The 5903-nt window shown below is 33.4% G+C and overlaps 1 long non-coding RNA gene across 1 annotated transcript; it reads right to left on the bottom strand.

Annotated features, from left to right (window-relative positions):
- Positions 1-1834: 1834 nt before the first annotated feature.
- LOC127840922 (uncharacterized) lies at positions 1835-5377 on the bottom strand. The gene is made up of 4 exons (XR_008030633.1): positions 5230-5377; positions 4074-4140; positions 3828-3912; positions 1835-2424 (listed from the first exon to the last, which is right to left on the bottom strand). It is a non-coding gene; the product is annotated as an uncharacterized LOC127840922 (long non-coding RNA).
- Between the last annotated feature and the right edge of the window lie 526 nt (positions 5378-5903).

Below are 5903 nucleotides of genomic sequence, written 5' to 3'. Positions count from 1 at the left end.
GTGAAACGGGTGAGAAATTGTAAGTCTTGATCATGTAGTATACGTGAAACGGGTGAGTAATTGTAAGTCTTGAAAATGTAGTACACGTGTAACGGGTGCGTAATTGTAAGTCTAGATCATAAAATGCACGTGGACTGGGTGAGTAATTGTAAGTCTTGATAATGTAGTACACGTGGAACGGGTGAGAAATTGTAAGTCTTGATCATGTAGTATACCTGAAACGGTTGAGTAACTGTAAGTCTTGAAAATGTAGTACACGTGAAACGGGTGCGTAATTGTAAGTCTAGATCATAAAGTGCACGTGGACTGGGTGAGTAATTGTAAGTCTTGATAATGTAATACACGTGAAACGGGTGAGAAATTGTAAGTCTTGATCATGTAGTATACGTGAAACGGGTGAGTAATTATAAGTCTATATCATAAAGTGCACGTGGACTGGGTGAGTAATTGTAAGTCGTGACCATGTATTGCACTTTAGCCGGGTTAGTATGTGTAAGTCGTGACCACGTAAAACACGTGGACCTGATGAGTAGTGTAAATGTTATAAAAAAAAACATTTGATTGTTAGCCTGGTAGATCAAATGTTAAGCGGCCGGAATTCTTATGTATAACTGATTTTCAGCACATCAACTTAACTACACTTTACACTGTCTAATAAACGTTATGATCCTCTAACTAACCAATGAGTGCACACATTGTTGTCGAATAGAAAACCGCTTTTCTAAGTGTATGGTCAAGGCGGATATAACTTTGGGTAACTGTTGACAACTATCTGCTAATCTTTTGCGCGCAACAATTCCATGGCTGTTGAATCTGAAACTTCCTTGTGATTCAAATGTCTTACATATAGTGATTTACGTTTTGAAATGTTATCAAATAATTAATTAACATATGTGAATGTTTAATTGAGTACTCCATTCAAAACGTACTACCTGAAAATGTACAAGAATCTTCTATATAGCACCGAATTGAACCTTTAGAAATTTGCAAGAATAGTTCATTTTACTTTAAATACCGTTGATTCTCAGTCACTCAGCTAAACGAATCACAACGACAAGTATGATCTACTCAAAATGACCTTTTCCAAGTGCGCATTTGTTATATTATGTTTTTTTAACAAGCTCAAATGTTACAGTTAATACACGTAAATTTCGATACAGTATGACGTTTAAAGTTCAATAAAGTGTATAGGTGAGGGTTGGATGCAAATTAATTTTATCGTGTACAGTTTAGAATCTGATGAGTGTGGATCATGCTTTAACTATTATTATATCTTCAAGACTCATGTTTATCACTGCTAAGGTTCTTTTACAAATGGTTTTAATCCGATCAATGTGGCTGCAGTAAATGTATGGCAGTAGTTGTATGTTTACATCGGACGCTTTCTTCTTTCGAAGTACTGACTGCACAGAAAAGAATGGTTTTTTTTGCGATGCAGGTTTTGGAAATTTCACTTACAATAGGCCGTTATATAATTCGAACAGTCTAAAGATTGGTAGATTATAGATATGCCTCAAACTGTCCATTACATAAAATATTAGACGGTCTGAGACGCGTATTTTACATAATGGACTTTTTGACTTTTTTAGGCTGTTATGTTATTTAAAACATTGCCAACTTATTTCCTTATTCTATCTTTGCACGTGCAGTCCATTATAAACAATACACGCAAATATTTCGAAAACACGCCTAAAACTGAACGTCTACTAGTCAATTATTGTTTTTATTGATTTTCAACATACATCTCAATTACAACAAAATTATACATATGAAACAACATAGTTATATATATTGTTATACTGAAGTATCCTATATTTTTATTATTAATGTACATGCAGGTGGTTTAGGTATATATTAACAATAACACGTTATTTGTTATTGAATTATTGAATTTAATGTACAGCGATAACTAGGGGATGTCGTCACATGTTTAAAGCCTACATACGCAACAAGACACCTTTACTGGTATGTATAGAAGTACTGTGCATATTGAGTACACATATACAACAGAACACTGACATGTGGACAGTTTGTTTATTCATTTCAATAAAATTTAAAATTGCAAAGCATCATACTTCTTACTCTATAACATGTTAATTGCGAGGCAAATTAATTCGAACAATGTTGTTTATATAGGAAGGTTTTCGGTTTGTGAAAACTCTGTTATTATTCTGAACAACGTCACAATTACAGTTGCTTTTGGCAGTAGTGATGGGCGTTAACGTTAATAAAACATATAAACTGTATATAGATAGTCATTTAAATACACGCAAACATGAATAGTTATTTGAAATAGCAGTAGATCCGAGTCTCAACCAGGCTCGGACACCTCCTCATGTCCGGATTCCAGTGCAGAAATTATCGCTGGTGCAGGTATATCCCAGCGGACACGAGGTCGTGCATATATAACCCCTAAGGTGTCCACTGCAATATCAACACACAACATTAAGTAATAATTATAGAAATAATACAGCATTAAGCAGGGTGATTGTTTTACGTTTTATCTTTAAAACTTTAGACATAGAGATTGGATTGTTGCATACATTTAAATATTCAACTTTGACCTTGGGTCTATTGATCTAGTTATTTCGCACACCACTCTGTCCCCCCCCCCATCCATTGTTTATCACTTGTGCCAGGTCATTTGAAAACCTATTCTTGTAGACCAAGACATATTCAGGCTGAATTGCTAAGTGCGTTTTTGAAAATGAATTCGCAAATGGACCTTTGATATAGTCACCTGTGTGCAACACATTACCACGAATGTTGATTTCAATTATGCGAAAATCCATGTGCCAGAAAAGTGTATGCTCCGGACAATTGCTTAGCATTCGGTTTACTTTCATTAACACTGAATTGTGAGTTTGATCATTGGCATTTTGACCTAATTTATGTGCTAACAAAATGAGCGATCCGTAAGTGTTTAGGATTCAATACTTTAATTCGACCTTGAACTTCGACATTGATGCCGATATATGCACTTTATATCCATAATGTTTTTCATTTCTACGAAGTTATTTGAAAACTCTACTTTGTTCGACACAGTGTTTTTCCGGACAAGGTTTTATGGATTCATGTCTCATATAAGACCATGAATAGTGACATTAAATGTGGCCACAGCCACATGCGCGACACTCTTTGACAAAATGGCAATAACATTCACACCATACTCCCAATAAAATGGTCAGCGAATACACACAATATACCATTCTTCTTGACATATTATCCGTAAAAATCTATCTCTTACATTTAACCATACCCTGTATAGCACACACAATTGACACAATGTTCTTTTGACATAATAAACCGTTAAATTAAAACAAGAACCTGCTTGACAATATTTGCGCCATATTCTGTTTTACATTAGCGTTTACATGTACACTATATTCTGTTAAAAACATTACACTTTAACATTACATCATGAACGGGCAGACAACATTTCCCGTTAAATTGACACCATATTCTGTGTTACAAAATTATTCGTAAAATTTCCAGCATATCCTATATGAAAATGTTACCCGTTAAAGCTACACCATATAATGTTTGGCAACTTAACCTGTAAAATGTACACTGTGTACTGTCTGATAATATTGCCCTTAAAACTCAAATCGTATCCTGTTAGACAACAATAACCATAACTTTTAAACCATATGCTCGTTCTCAAAAGTACCTCTAAAATTAACATTTATACTGTTTGACAACATTAACCGTAAACTTTACACTATAACATGTTTGACAACATAACCCGTAAAAATTACACTATTTCCTGTAATAAACTAATTCATATTTTCATTTAATTTTCTTTTTATCCTGTTTGCTAACATTACCTGCTAAATTTACAATATCCAGGCTTGCAAATTGGACAGCCGAGTCCGATGGGGCAGAAGGGGAGCAGACATCCACTGGGTCATACTGTTATATAGAGCAAGCATAATAATGTACCTCAAAAGTAACACCTGTATGTAACAGTAAATCTATAAAACATAGAATAATTATAAATCACATCAATTATTTATTGCAATAGTGGGTGTATTTCATTTGAGAGCATTGCAGCTATGTCTTTATGCACTTACCGGTTTCATATGGACCCTGACACGTCGCGTTGCTGACCAGTCCTAACACGACACACACGTAGACAAACTACAGAAAGAAACACAATCCGAATGAGTGGGCAGTATACGCCCTACGTGCGTACTCAAGTATTTGAACTTATACCTTTTATTAAACATGTTTTTGTTCGGAATGTTTTGCGGAATCCTCACGTGTGAATAGAAGTGTTCAATTAAAAGCAAAACGAGAGTAAAAGTAGTAATGTAAGGATAATATATGTGAGTGAACATGACTAAAAACTGAGCTCAATCAAATGATTGACATTCAGATTTACTATATCACGATGTATATTGTTATTGTTTAATAAATCACTTAAATCAAATATGAAATCCATCCTAATACTATACTAGACGGTGAACGTAAATGATACATATATAGTTTATTTCAATGTCTATGTAACTTATATGGTCATGTTTGTTTGTTTCTTGACATTTGTAAAGAGACTTGTTCACAGATTTTCGTATTTGTAAATGTTATCAAATTTATTTACAAGCAAAACTATCATATTTGATACAGTTTTGAATAATTAAACAACCAGGAAAATGAAAAAAAGGAAACAAATATGACGGTCCAGTGGTTTGAACCCTGGACATCTAGAAACAAAATCTGACCCTCTAGCACTAGACCACGCCGGCTTTAATATGTTTACGGTATTTCAAACGCTATCTCGGTAAAACACGTTTTTACTTAATCATCGAGAAAAGCGTTTTTAATAAAAAGAACATATATTTTAAACAGCTTTCTAGTCATGAGTGTTACTTTTCTTGTATGAATATAATCCATACATTGTTTTTTTAATTGGTGACGCATTTTATGAATATTGTCATTTTTTTAACTGTGAAAAAATCTCCCTTTCACAAATCACTATATTTTCATTCAGATTCAAGGGTGTGTTATTATACTAGTCATGGAAAAAAACTTCATACATTTAACAATAATTGTTTTTCGGTACTCGTTGAAATCTCTTTTATTTGTACGTAACAAACGCAGACAAATTAAAGTGCAGCTTCCACCATACTCAGTTTATCTTACAATACGTAAATAGTTAATAACATTATAACACAGAAAACAATATTAAATTAAACTATTTAATGTGTACTTGTGAATACAAAAACAAACCGTTGCCGTCATTTTCGTCAGTATCCTTGAAGCTTAACACAAAACCAAGATTGTGTTTGTAATAACTTAAAATGCTCTTTCATGTCAGCTTCATAGTCGGCGTTACACAAAAACCACATCCCACCGCATATGGCATGATGATGTGGTGATTGTTCTCTCTTGTTTACAATAACAACACGCACATTAAATTTCAGTGTGATGAATCGTTATCACAGTAGATAAACGAACTGTACTCGAACGGGTTACTGCGAATACGTAATTTAAAATCATTCGGTTCACTCTGTTTTTTTTCTCCCCAACTATTGGATACGTGAACTGTTTTATCATATCAAGATATACTTTATATAGTGGAATGCATGTTTGCACTCGTCATTCATACTTGCGGGTTACACTTTACTTACACTGATGTAGTTTACCGATCGCACAACAAGAAGACGTATTGGTGTGTCAAACGTTCCTAAACAAAGATGCGTCAAACGTTACAATGCTCAATACGCTGTATCGTGGTTGAAATGGCTACGTTTAAAATATCACAAAATATATATATATATATATATATATATATATATATATATATATATATATATATATATATATATATATATATATATATATATATATATCGTTGTCTGTTTTATCGACCTTTTGTTGTTTTAATTTGCTAAACAGTATCA

This window comes from Dreissena polymorpha, chromosome 8 (genome assembly GCF_020536995.1).
Source record: "Dreissena polymorpha isolate Duluth1 chromosome 8, UMN_Dpol_1.0, whole genome shotgun sequence".
Taxonomy (NCBI): Eukaryota; Metazoa; Mollusca; class Bivalvia; order Myida; family Dreissenidae; genus Dreissena; species Dreissena polymorpha.
The sequence above is the reverse complement of the archived record's forward strand: the minus strand, read 5'-3'. Positions and strand labels throughout refer to the sequence as shown.